Genomic DNA, 14,490 nt, shown 5'->3' with positions numbered 1-14,490 from the left:
TATGACTCCAGTAAGAGCATCTGTGTAAGAGCAAGGCCATCATGGCTCTGAAGCTTACTCTGCCACTGTGTGACCTCTAGCAACTTATCTGACCTCTCTGAGCCTCAGTTTCTGCTTCATTGAGCTTTAGTGAGACTAATAAGTAAAGAAACTGTATTTTCGATGCATGTAACACACTATCTGGCACACAGCAGGCATTCAGGAAACACGGTTCCCTTCCAGCCCTCTGGTCCAGAGCCTCTTGGTACTGATTTCTTCTATTACCCACTCCTAAATGCTTTCACTGACCCATGATACAATATTTCATTCCTGCCATTTGGCAAAGCTTCCAGGTGCAGTCCTCTCCCGTTTTCTCTGAATGGATCCCCATCTCTCCTCCATCGTTGTATTAGCTCCTCTGTTTGCCAGTATGTATTTTGACTCTATGAGCTGCCAATATGTATTTTGACTTGATGAGCTGCTACAGATTCTGTCTGGAAGGAACATGGGCAGTGCATAAGTGCAGTGAGATTGCACCAGGCTCACTGAACTTACCAACTGACTTAGAACTTTCCTCCCTCTATAAGATGTAAAGCCACTTAAAAAAAAAAAAATCTTCACAACAACAAACAAATCTATTTATGTGTACTAGGATTCTGAAGTACATTAGTCAGGTTGAGCTGGGGTTTGCTGCAGGAACACCAAGCTCCCAAATACGAATGGCTTAAAACAGCCGACGGTCATTTCTCACTCATGCCACACATCCATTGTGGGTTGGTGGGGTCTCTGCCCCACACTTGCCTCTCTTGGATACTCAGAATTCACCATCTGGAATGTTGTTGGTCACTGCAGCAGGGGGAGGAGAAGATGAAGAATTGCCTACCAGCACTTTAATGAACCTGCCCCCTTGCAACGCATGTCAGTTCACATTTCACTGTCCCAAGCAGGTCACGTGGTCTCCCCTATGCTCAAGGAAGCGGGCATGTCCAACTCCATTGTGCTTGCAGGTGGAAAAAAATTGAAATATTGCTGGACAATGCTAATGTCGACCATATAGAAACTCAATGTTTTCAAAAGAACAGAGAATAGATAAGCAGAAATTCTGAAATTCTCCACCCCCCCACCCCGATTCACTAGAGACCTGAGAGTCATTGTAAAAGCAGAAAATGCCCAGACATTTGCATATAGAAGTTCCTTTCATTCCTGCCTTCATTCTATTTAGGGGTCCTCAATTTCCAGTGTGCATAAGAATTATTTTTGACATTGGACAACATCGTATATGCAATCCTAGATGGTTTCGAAGTGTTTTGAACATACACAGTTTTTTTCCCATATGTGCTAAATTTAGAACCTAACCTATTAAAAAAAAAAAAAAAGAACCTAACCTATTTAGGATGTGACTCTACAGTGATTAATTCATGCTAATGCCTGACTTTATTATTTTGTAAAACCACTTTATTGGGGCGCCTGGGTGGCTCAGTTGTTAAGCATCTGCCTCCGGCTGGGGTCATGATCCCAGGGTGCTGGGATCGAGCCCACATCGGGCTCCCTGCTCAGTGGGAGGCCTGCTTCTCCCTCTCCTACTCCCCCTGCTTGTGTTCCCTCTCTTGCTGTCTCTCTTTGTCAAATAAGGAAATAAAGTCTTTAAAAAAAAACAACCACTTTATTGAGGTGTGACTGACATACAAAAAACTGTCCATGTTTAATGTATACAGTCTGATGAGTTTAGAGAGAAGTATACATCCATGAAACTATCACGGCCATCTATGCCATAAACATATCCTTTACCCCCAAAAGTTTCCTCCCACCCTCTTTGATTGCCTGAATTTAATTGTTTCAATGTTTTATTCCCTTTCCTCTTCTGTGTTTTACTTACAACCCAAGGGGGCCACTCTGTTCCTGAATCCAATTGCACTTAGCATTTGTTTGATTTTGTGCCTTGACCATAAGAGTGTACAAATACTAATTTTTATCCAAACTCTAAAAAAGTCTTTCAGGGTGCCTGCATGGCTCAGTCCTTAAGCATCTGCCTTCGGCTCAGGTCATGATCCCAGGGTCCTGGGATCAAGCCCCGCATCGGGCTCCCAGCTCCGCGGGAAGCCTGCTTCTCCCTCTCCCACACCCCCTGCTTGTGTTCCCTCTCTCTGTGTCTCTGTCAAAATAAATAAATAAAATCTTAAAAAAAAATTAAGAAGTCTTTCATACACATTATGTCATTTAGTGATTCTCACCCTAACCCTAAGGAGTTGGTTTATTAGGGGAACATTTCCATTATGCTGATGAGCTAATAGAGGTTAAGGGAGGTTAAGTGATTTGCCCAAAGACACACAGTACAAATGTGTTGAAGTCAGGTTTAGAGGCTCAGGTCCCACAGATCCCTTTCCACTGTTATCCCTACAGGGCATTGTGCTCAATGGAAGCCGCAGGGATTACTCCGGGCACACAACATTCCTGGAGCTGGACGTCCAGGAATTCCTGTCAATTAGGCATTGATTCACAGAATAAACACTTCCCTGAAGAGCTCTCCACAGCCGGCCAATGTCGTGGCCCTGCCATGGTTCAGTCTCAGGTGGTGAGATGCCCATTAGTCATGGAAGCGTGACAGCGTGAGGTACAGATTCACACATGAACTGAACTCTAAGTGTGTAATATGTATCCAGTGTGTAAGCTATGTTCTCTGTGGGGTCGATGTTCCTGTAAGTCTTTTTCGATTTATAGGGTCACCTAGTACAATACAGGATACCCAGTTAAATTTGAATTTGATAAAAGACAAATTATTTCTTAGCCTAAGTATGTCCCAAATACACTAAAAAATAATTTGTTGTTCAGGGGCGCCTGGGTGGCTCAGTCGTTAAGCATCTGCCTTCAGCTCAGGTCATGATCCCAGGTTCCTGGGATCGAGTCTGACGTCAGGCTCCCTGCTTGGTGGGAAGCCTGCTTCTCCCTCTCCCACTCCCCCTGCTTGTGTTTCCTCTCTCACTGTGTCTCTCTCTCTCAAATAAATAAATAAAATCTTAAAAAAAAAAATTTATTGTTCAACTGGGCACCTTGCATTTTTATTGGCTAAGTGACAAGTACATCGATATGCCTGTACGTCAGGATAAATAGATTTGCTTGTTCACGTCCCAGGGCGCACATGAGTGTGTGTGCATGTCTGTATCTGTGTGTGTGTGGGGGGTCTGTGTGCATGTGTATCCTGGCTGATAAGGAGTCAGCAAGTCATTGGGACTAAATGGCCTCACCACCCACAGCTCATTTCCTTCTAGGCCAACCCTGTTGGAGCAAGAGAGGTCAGGATGGGCCTTGAATGCCAGGCCAGGGAGCATGGACTTTCTCCTGAGGGCAATGAGGAGCCATGGAAGGCTCTAAACTAAGGAGAGGGCAGATTTTGATGTGTGCTAGAGATGCCCCTCTGGCTATTTGCAGAGAACTGGAGAGTGACCCGCAGGAGGGAGGATGAGGGGGCTGGTGGTCACCTCAGTGAGAGAGATAAGGGTCCAGGCTTGGGCTTTAGCAGTGGAGATGGAGGGAAAGACGCAAACTGTGGGACTTGTTTCACATTCCTGCAGGGGTGAGGGAAGGGGGAGTCGGAGGTGATGCTCAGGTTTCTAGCTAGGGCGCCGAGGGACTGCAGGCTCCTTGAAGGTTTATCTTGGTTCCTTCCTCATCTTCAGTGTCAGGCACCATGCCTAGCACATCAGGGATGCTCTATGGGAGTTTCTGCCATTAATACGTGCCTGTGTGAATGAGAGAAATGGGGGACACTGCGGGATTGGGGGGAGGAGGAAAGGTCTGGGAAAGAAGCTGACCTCAGTTATTTGGGGAGAGCTTGGGCTTGAGGTGGCAGCAGGACTTCCCAGGGAGATAGCCAGGAGGCAGTTGGCCATAGGGCCAGCTCAGGAGAGAGGTCCAGGCCAGAGAAACAAATTCAGGGGGTGTGAGTAGGTAGGAAACCAGATCACTGGAGCCAAATCACTGGAGGACATGGTGAGGAATAAAAAGGCAGTGGATGTGGAAGGAAGCGTGGGGCCAATGGCATTTGAGTAGCTGGAAGGAGTCTGAGAGGGCCAACGGTTCCCCCTCACAAGGCTGCCAGGGGTTAAGTGAGATACCCATTGGCTTGGAAGATCCATGAGAGCCAGGCAGGGTGTGATAAGCAGAACATTTAACAGGCACTGGACAAGCAGATCAGACTGGGCCACTGATGGAAGCCAGGTCTTCTAGGCTCCCAGTTGGGCTAGAGTCAACTCGAGTAGTTGGATCATAGGAAAGGTGGGGGGGCAGGATGGGAAGAGGGCCTGGGGCAGCTGGGGCAGGGAGTGGGGCACCCCGGGGCTCAGGGCAGCTGCTCTGTACTGGCTAGCACAGAACATGTAAATACTTTAATAAGTGGGACAGTTACATAGGGACATCCTGGCTGCATGTCAGGGCTGGCAGTATCTATTGCATTCATTCCTGGCTGTGGCCTCACATTAGAAGAGCGCCCAGCAGTGAGTAAATGACAGTTCACATCGGGCCCCAGCACCATGCCTGGCGTGGAATAGGTGCTCAATCCATGTAATTTTTGTCATCTTCTTTTCAGGGAGTAAAGACCTCTCCATAGTTCCGGGAGTTTCCTTCCCTGAGCACAATTTTTCGTTTTAGGGAATCAAATTTCCTTTCACTTGTGAAGACCTGTCTTTTCTGCTATTGAAGTCCTGGGAATTTCAAAGGCCCCGGCTGGAAAGCTTGCTGAGAGTCATGGGACAGGAGGAGCCCAAGTGAACAATGGTCCAATCTCGAGGGACGGCTCCAGTCAGGGTCACCCTTCTCGTGGCCTCCCCTTCTTTCCAACACAGCCTCATCATCTGTCGGGAACCAGGGATTTCTCCCGGGCCTGGCACAACGTCTGTGCTATGTAAGTGTTTGCTATGATTATTTTTGTTATTACTGTCCCTCAGCCTGGTGTTTCCTCAAATTGAATTATTTCTGTGACTCCAAAGCTTAGTTTATTTTTTTTTATCCGAGCCTCCGACTAATACCTCAAGGCTTTGGATCCCCCAAGCTGGGTCCTCTTGCAAAGACTAATTCCAACACAGTCTCTTTCCGGTGATTTTTAAACACTCACACTGTAGAGGAAGGTAGGCTTCCTTCAGGAGCTCACTTAGTTTAGATAAATATGTGGCCTGTGGCTATACGAATGGTCCTAAAATGTACCTTTTTCTAGGTGTAGGGTCTCAAAAGGAGTTTTCACGATTCAATGCCTATTCAATCAGTCATTGATTTGTCCACTGAGCAGCTGCCGCTGGAACTTCAGCGAGGACAGGGCTCCGGGCCTGTTTTGTTTGCTGACGTAAACCCAGAGGCAGCACAGAGCCTGCCACATCCTCGGTGCTCAGGGATACGTGTTGGATGAGTGAGTGAGCGAATGAGTATCTTACCTGTGTCGGGATGCCCAGCTTTGGAAAGCCAAAGTAGGACACGATCCCTGCTGTCCGTGAGCTTGTGGTCTTGTGCAAGAACCCGCCATCCCCATGCCATCTACCGGAAATTCAGAATAGGTCAGCATGGCTGCCCATGAGGCCCACAAATGCCTTGCAGTGGTCCAGGAGCCTGGCAGGAGTGGTGCCAGTGTGGGGAAGACCAGGAAGGGCGTCTGAGCTGGGTTTCATTTCAGCGTGAGGCATGGGTGGCAGGGAAGCAGAATGAGCCAAGGTCCAGAGTGGGAAATCTTGGTTTCGTAGAGGAAGTTCCAGAAAGGCCCCTGGGTTGGGTGGGTTACTGGGCAGAAGCTCCAGGAGGGCAGGGGCTGTGTCTGTCCGATCCATCTTCTATGACCCAGTGTCTAGCACATAGGAGGCTCTTAAGAAATCGTAGCACGGGAGAGCAAAGAATGACACGAAATGGAAAGGAAAAATGGGACCTAGAAGTCAGTTTTGGAGGTTTGCTCAGCAACTTCAGTGACTGTCTCCTTCCAGCCTGGAAGGTAGAGGCTCGTGTCTGGGAAGAACATTAGGGCCCACCCCAATCACCTCCATAACACCCCTCCCCAAGTGATCATGTAGTTTGGGCTAGGATGCCCCTCAGTGATGGAGACCTCCCTCCCTCCCACACAGCTGGTCCTTTTTTTTGGTATAGATCTGATGGCTAGAATAGCCCATCCTTATGTTGACCACATAGGAGTGGCAGGGATATAGCACTGAACTTGGCTTGGCTCTTGGCCCTTCCTCTGACTCTTGTGGTCCTTGGGCAGGGCTGGCATGGCCAGTGATTACACAAGTGTGGGCTCTGCTGTCAGAACAGAAGTTACTTGATACCGCTGTGCCTTACTTTCCTTATCTGTAATTGGGTTTAGTAGTAATAGTACCTCCCTTGTAGGATTCTCGTGGGGATCAAATATATCCTAATGTGTTAGCTAATACATGCAAAGTTCTTAGTGCCTATTGGCAAATGAGTAAGGGCTCAATAAAAGTGAGCTCTGATTTTAGTGTTTTTGCCTCCTTTCAGGCTTTCAGTTTCTCCCTCCATGCAAAAGGAATAAGAAGCCTTGCCTCGGCTGTCTTGGGGATGGTGGGAGCACCCAGAGAGAGAGAAGGGTGTGAAGGCATCACAGACGGGAGTGTAATGCAGCATTCCCATCAGCTGTGGCCTTTGCCCTGGACGATCTCACCGGCATGGCTGACCACCCTCTCCAATCACTCCCACCCCGCCCAGCTCCTGCGTTTTCTCTCTACCTTTGGTTGCTAGTTCCTGTTCCTTGCCATCCTGTATCTTGACCTATAAGATATATATTTAGAACAAACCTGCAAAGAGAGGAAAGGGGACATGAAGAGAAGGAAACAGGCAAAGTTCTCTCTTTCAGCAGTTCCTTGGGGGACTCAAGGCTCAGGCTTTCTGATCCCTCTGCAAAGGGGGCTCACCCAGCCTTTGAACTAACCACTTCCTCTCTCCTGGCCTTTTCAGATCAGAGAGGTGGGAGGGGGTGTGGAGATTCATTTCCTGGATGAGCTGAACAGGAGGCTGCAAGCTTCTCTCTGATGTGGGACACTTCTCCAGGGGCCCTGGCCCTGGAGATAGTACTCGGGCTGTGGTGGCTCCTCTTGGGGTCTCCCTTGGACTCACCGCTGCCCAGCTGCCACTGACCACATGGATTGCTTTTAAGAGTTTGGGCTGACCTTCAGCATAACTAAGATGCTGTCAGAGCTAGAAGAAGCTTTCAGACTCTTTCCGTCAGTAGTTCCCAGACTAGGGGCCCTGGGTGCTGGGGGTCCTCAGACTATTTCCAGCTTTTCCACAAGCCCAAAAGACACAGTAGATAGCCCCTGTGTGTGTGTGTGTGTGTGTGCGCTCATAGGTCCCTAACAATATTAGGTGTCTCCGTGTTTTCCTGACACCAACTCAGGGTGGTCCTCTGTACGCTGGTGTTGCTAGATACAATAACAGCTTCTCACTGAGTATCCTCTGCCAGGAGCTGGGGGCAAAGCCCTTGACACACATCATTTCACCAATCCCCAACCCAGTAAGGTGGGAAAGCTTTATGATCTCTATTTTGCAGATGGAGAACCTGCGGGTCCAAGTTGCCTGCAGCCACACACACGGTCAACCAGGATTCCAATCCAGGCAGACTGATTCCCTAGCTCCAACCCTCAGCCACTTGGAGACAGTCTCCTACAGCTCAGTTGTATGTTTGTCAGAATTGCAAAAGGGCAAACACATTCGTCCTTACTCAGGGAAGGCTATTGGTAGAGAAAACTTTCGGATGCATGTACTAGATGTAGGAGGCATAATCAGAGGGGCAGTGGGATGGTTGAGAACCAGCCACTTGTGTTGTAGAACTAAGGCCAAAGTAGTGAGGGTCTTGCCCAGGGTCTTCTTGTGAACTGGCAGCTGGGACGAGAGCTTGTTTCACTTCTGGTGATCCCAGAGCACCTTGGGCCAGTCAGCAAGCAGGGCAGCAGAGGGGTTCCTCGAGCCTATGGCTCCCACCTGGGATGGCATATGCCCGTGGCTCTGCCTGGCAGGATCTCTGAGTTCCCTCTGCCCTGCAGGCTGCTCCCCAGCAGGGTTCAGACCACACACCCTGAGAATTCTCCCCCAAGCCCCACCTACCTCCCACCAGCTGCACAGGCTTTGGCTTTGCCAAACCACAGGGCTGTTGAGTGCTGAGGGGGCCGGCAGTATTTGTCTTCAGTAAACTCTTCCTTTATCACCTCTGCAGCTTCTAATTCCATACTTGTGCATGCACTTTACAGTTTGCAAGGTCCTTCCACATCTACCATTTCATTTGAGACCCAGCGCTGTTCTGGGACCTGGGCAGGGGAGGAATAACACCCCCTTTTACAGAAGAGGAAAAGGAAGTTCTAAGAGGCAAGGTGCCTTGTTCAAGGTCACGTGCTCAGCTCGGAGATGTTGGAGCCAGAAGGTGGAGTGGAGTAGGCCTGTTCCACCTCATGGGACAGCATCTCCCCTTTCAGGAGTGAGGACTCTTGGAGAGCAGTGAGTAAGGTTGGGCCCTGCAAAGAACTTTATTTATTTTTATTTTTTAAATTTTTTATTTTTTTATTTGATAGAGAGAGAGAGGGAGAGAGCACAAGCAGGTGGAACAGCAGAGGGAGAGGGAGAAGCAGGCTCCCCGCTGAGCAGGGAGCCAGACGTGGGACTCGATCCCAGGACCCTGGGATCATGACCTGAGCAGAAGGCAGATGCTTAACCGACTGAGCCACCCAGGTGCCCCCTGCAGAAAACTTTATATATGACTAACTGCATCCCTTAACTACATCTTTCTTCCTACAAGGGATAAATAAAGGTAGCTGATTAAAACACTTAAACCTGTGTTGCCTGAGATTTCGGGCCTGCACTCTGAGAACTCATGATGTGACAAAAGACACAGATGTTCCAGTCAGAAGTGGCTTACGTCTCAGATCCATGACTTTATTACTATGACCTTGGAAAGACAGTTGAGCATCCGGGCTTCCATTTCTTTTTTTTTTTTAGATTTTATTTATTTATTTGAGAGCGAGAATGAGAGAGAGAGAGAGAGAGAGAGAGAGAGAGAGCATGAGAGGGGGAGGGTCAGAGGGAGAAGCAGACTCCCCGCTGAGCAGGGAGCCCGATGCGGGACTCGATCCTGGGACTCCAGGATCATGACCTGAGCCGAAGGCAATTGCCCAACCAACTGAGCCACCCAGGCGCCCCTCGGGCTTCCGTTTCTACACATGGATGACGAAGGTGATGACAGTACTTGGTTTGCTTCTGAGAAACATGAGTAAGGCCATCATATGAATTTCTTTGAGAGATTTTAAGAAGTGTTACATGAAGATTACATGTGACAATGAATTTTCAGAAACAGGGAAGGCAAGGGAAATTCAATTTATAAGCTAGCGATTATTAAGTGCTCCCTAAGTAATTTAGATAGATTGTTCCATTAACGTGAACAAGAGCCTCTAGGAACCTGGTATGATATTATCATCCTCACTGTACAGATGGGGGCACTGAGCCCCAGAGATTTTAAGTAACAGGCAGCAAATGGCAGAAACAGGATATGAAATTTTGGTAATTTAGTGCCAAGCAGATAAGTGCTTTAACTGTCCAGGGGCATCAGAATCACCTGAAGGTCTGGATAAAACCCGGGTTGCTGGGCCCCACCCCAGAGTTTCTGACTCAACAGCTTTGGGGTGGGGCCTGAGAATTTGATTTCTAACAAGGTGATGCTTTGATTTCTTTCTCAGGTGAGACAGATGCTGCTGGATGGGGGGGCCACACTGTGAGAACTCTGTGCTACACAGAACTCTCCTGGTACCTCCCGCCCCACCGATGGCCAAATCTGGGCCTTCTAAGGCCTGTTTGCACAGCTCAGCTGGACATTCATGTGCACTAGATTCTTGATTTATGTCATGTAGACACACATTATGCTAATGGACAAAGTGGCTGAGGAGGCCTTGACTCCTTCAGAAACCAAGTGAGAGCAGTTGCCTCATGACCGATGGTCCTGCAGGTGCCCGAGTCCTTGTAGCTGTGGTCGCCCAGGCCCTTCCCAGGGCCAGCCAGGCGAGGAGGGCCATTTGTCTGGGGAAGGCACGGAGGACAGATTCACAGGCTGCCCTCCCCACTCCCCACAGTCTTTCTCTTTAAGCAGCTCACGCTCCCAGATTTCCGAAATAATCTTTGAATGGAGAGATCAGTCACAGCCTGCAAAAAGAGAAAGCACAGACTGAGAAGACTTAAATTGAATTAAATTGAATTAAATTTATGTTTTTGAAAAGACATAAGGAAACGACTTCTGGAAGAATAGAAGCATTTCAGAAAACAGGGGTTGAGCCAAAAGCAAGGGTAACAGGAAGAAGAGAGTGAAAACCAAGGGCATATGGATGTCTAATTGTTCCGGAACTCTATTTTTGGGAAAGACTATGCTTTCTCCACTGAGCTACCTTTATGTCTTTGTCAAACATCAGTTGTCCAAATGTAGAACAGCCAAAACAATCTTGAAAAAGAGTAACATCACAATGTCAAAACTTACTACAAATCCACAGCAATCAAGCGGTGTAGTACTATCATAAAGATAGACATCTGTGCAATGGAACAGAATTTGAGAGTCCAGAAAGAAACCCTCACTTTTATGATCAGTTGATTTTCTGCGGTGGTGCCAAGGCCATTCAATGGGAGGAAAACGGGGTCTTCAACAAATGGTATTGGGACAACTGGATATCCACACGCAAAGGAATGAAGTTGTTCCCCTCCCTCATGCTATATACAAAAACTTGTACCTATGCATTTTGTACTTTTTATGCTATTCTAAATGACGTTTTTTAATTTCAAATTCCAATTTTTTGTTGCTAGTGTATAGAAATATTTGTGTATTGATCTGGTATCAGCAGATCAACCTTGCTGAGCACATTTCTTAGCTCCAGTAACTTTACAGAAGATCCCATCAGACTCTCTACAGATAATCATGGCAATTTTACTTCTTATTTTCCAATCTGGATGCCTTTCATTTCTTTTTCTTGCTTTAAGGAACTAACTAGAGCCTCTAGAACCTCAGAGAGGAGCAGTGAGACATGCTCACCTTGTTCCTGATCCTGGGTGGAGGGGCCAGTTTTGAGCGTTAAGGAAGATGTTACCAGTGGGTTCTTCTGTGGGTACCCTTGGACAAATAGAAGAGGCCTCCTTCTATTCCCCTTCGATTCCTAATTTGCTGAGACTTTCAATCAGGAATGGATCTTGGATGTTGTCAGTATCTACAGATACAGAAAATCCAGTGGTCATGGTTGGGAGTCCAAACTCAGGAGTGGCCTCTGCCTTCTCTCAGAAAGGAGAGGGGAAGAAAGAGCCCTGCCCAGTGAAAGGAGGCTTTCTCTTCTGCTGCTGCTCTGCACCCCGCTCCTTGGCTGATATTCCTAGAGTTCAGACCCTTGGACTCCAAAGCCAGTGCTCTTTCCTCTACACCAAACTGTTCCAAGACTTTGACTCTGGAACTCTGCCTGACCAACGTCCTGAAAATGGATGAAACCTCAGATCCCTCAATAATATAATAGTAGCAGCCACTCACTGAGCACTTTTGGAATATCAAGAACCAGGGCTGGCACTAGGGTGAGGTGAGTGAACCCCCCCATGGGGGCAGAATTTACAGAGGTACCCACAGCACGGCAGGTGCCTCACCCGCCTCACCCTCATCCCGGCCCTGCAAAGAACAGTGCTCAATAGTCTGCTTGCATCCACTCCCTAAATCCTCAAATAACCCTACAGCGGGATGTGCTAGTAGTATTCTGAGTTTACAGATAAGGAAACAGGATGAGAGAGGTGAAGTGACTTACCCAAGAAGTAAGCTGGAGAGCTGGCATTTGAAACAAAGTCTGCTCATGTTCCGTCTGTGTGCTTAATCAGTGGTTCCCAGCTCTAGTGGGCCAGAATCTCCTGGAAGGTTGGTTAAAATACTAATGGCTGGGCCCCACCCGACGATTACTGATTTAGTAGGTCTGCTGTGTGGGCAGGAGAGTTTGTGTTTCTGACGAGTTCCCCGGTGACGCGGATGCTGCTGGTACAGGGACCATACTTTGAGAACCACTGCACTATTTGTCATACTTCTTCCGTTGTAGCCCTTGCTCATCAGATCCCAGCGGGCAAACACTGCTGGGTCTCTCTGGTTTGCGAAAGGAAAGAAAGCATCAATTTCCCAGGACTGGACCAAGAGTTTCCATGTCATCCATGCGTGTGTTACAGCCCCAACCCCATTCCAGAAGGCCTTGCACAGAATCAATGAGCAGTCATGAGTCGTTGGAGGATGAACTGACTGGTTGCCATGGGACCTCTGTAGGGACTTACTCATCCTAAAAGAATGCCTGACATTTATTCTGAAAGGCGTCTTTCTATAGACCCTCAATCCTTGTAGTACAAAATGGTATTTTTTTCTAAATATATTTGAAATGTATTCTAACTTATTCTTAGACATCTATATCAGGGACATTGAATTTTTCAAGTCTTTGAACACGTGCCATTGCAAAATAATAAGGGAAAGGGGGAATCAACACAGAGCTGTTCACCATGTTATTTAAAAAAAAAAAAAAAGCAAACTTAAACCCGTCTTGGCAAAATCTCCAAGCTCTGAACATGTGACAACATTCCAGAGTTGACCCTACTGTCCGAGGAGTTAAATTTTTCTTTAAGCTCCCAAATCTTTGGACCATAAGACCCCATCCAGTGGCATTTAGCCCTAAAGTGCAATAAGGAAAAAGCTGATTTTATTCATTCACTTGATTTTTATGAGGAGTATCACAAGCGCCCATAGCAGGGATTCACAGTCTTGGCTGCACATTGGAGTCACTTGGGGGAGCTTCTGGGAATCCCTTTGCCTCTGGCCATGCCTGAGACCACGCACTTCAGAATTACTGGGAGTGGGATCAAGCAGGAGTGGTTTTGAAAGCCCCCAGGTGAGGCCAGTGGCAGCTAGCATGAAGAAAGCCCAGCTTTAGGGCAAGTGAGTTCTTGGTGAATCCTCATAGCCTTCCTCCGATTTTATACATTCTGTACATATTGACGAGGTGCCTTCTCAAAATGTGGTACCCATCTACACCATCACCATGAATATATTATGCATGAACTCCATCTCGATACCTTTGTCTGCTCTGCTTGCTCCCTGCAATTTCCCTCCTGATCTAATTCATGTAGACCGATGCTGTGGTAGACCAGGGATGAATACAGATTCTTTGCTATCTCTCCTGTTGAGAGATGAGGTCTAATTCCCTGCCTTTGACCTGGGCTAGCCTTAGTGATGTGTTGACAAACAGTTTGTGACAGAAGTGGTGTTCTGGAGCTTCTGAGCTAAGTTGCAAGAAGTCTTGCAGCTTTTGGCTAGGTATCTTTGCATGCTTGCTCTGGGAGATGCCACCTACCACATAAGAGCTCCAACCTTGCTGAAGAGACTGCCATTCTAGAGGGGCTCAGTGTAGAAGCTGTGGCCAATACCTGCAGCCGAGCCCATTCTGCCAGCCACCCCAGGCATCAGGCACATGAGGGGACCCTTGGATCCTCTAGATTCATTTTCCAGCCAAGTACTAGTGAGTGCCCTCAGAGGCCATGAAGGGCAAAAGCGTTTCTCCGATGAGCCCTGCCTAAATTCTAGACCCATAAAATCATGAAATACGATAAAATGGTGTTTGTTTCAAGCTGCTAAATTTTAGGATAGTTTGTTGTGCAACATTAGATAACTGGAACAGGTGTCGTTATGTTTCCTTTTTTTTTTTAATTGCGTTAAGAACCATGTCCCTTTGATTTACATTTCTAGTTTGTATTTTCCTAGGGATTTGGATTTGGATTTGTGCTTTGTTTTCACCTTTGCACACAGGCCTTGTCTTGTTCCCAGGTAGGACTTTGACTCCAGATTCACACTTCATAGCACTCCCAAGATGCTGAATGTCCAACTCCCCACCCACATCGCTATGACATGGACTCCTGCCAAGGAGATTTATACATGAATGACCTTGAATTCCTTTCAATTCTTCCATTATTATAAGTGTCCTGGATGGTGGAGGGAGAAAATGAGATTTGTTTTCTCAGTCTAACATTCATATCCATGGCATATTGAGTGCTACAGATGATATAAAAATGTAGAGAGATATGAAGCATCAGTTCCAGGCTCCTTGACAAGAAGCCTTATAAGTGGATCCAGAGCAACCCAAAACACAGAAATAAGAGACTCTGTAAACCCTGAATGCTTCCTGCAGTAATATAATTTGCGTGGTTTGAGCCTTGAACAAAACTGCCTTTCGCGTGTATTTTATATTTATTTCCTAAAACATGAAAGCATTCTAAAAACAATAATTTGGGCACTAAGATGGGTAGTTTCCCATCTTAATTACCTCTGACCTCTACTGATGTTTCTTCCTACTTAAAGCATGAACAGCATCTACTGCCCCCCCAACCCCCCACATGTTTTTTTTTAGGGATTGAACTTTTGTAAAAAGTAGAGATACAATAATGTTAGACATATTCGAAAACAAGGAAAATCTATATGCCTACCACTTTGACATAGTAACAACT

General features: G+C 47.1%; 1 long non-coding RNA gene across 1 annotated transcript; it reads right to left on the bottom strand.

The window, feature by feature from the left end:
• Positions 1-9,166: 9,166 nt before the first annotated feature.
• Positions 9,167-13,882, bottom strand: LOC118017901. The gene is made up of 4 exons (XR_004681275.1): positions 13,784-13,882; positions 11,769-12,094; positions 11,021-11,192; positions 9,167-10,146 (listed from the first exon to the last, which is right to left on the bottom strand). It is a non-coding gene; the product is annotated as an uncharacterized LOC118017901 (long non-coding RNA).
• Positions 13,883-14,490: the final 608 nt, after the last annotated feature.

The sequence above is a fragment of the Mirounga leonina genome, unplaced genomic scaffold, assembly GCF_011800145.1.
Source record: "Mirounga leonina isolate KUSES-001 unplaced genomic scaffold, KU_Mleo_1.0 Mir_170, whole genome shotgun sequence".
NCBI classification, from domain to species: Eukaryota; Metazoa; Chordata; class Mammalia; order Carnivora; family Phocidae; genus Mirounga; species Mirounga leonina.
This window is presented reverse-complemented; position numbering and strand designations above follow the sequence as displayed.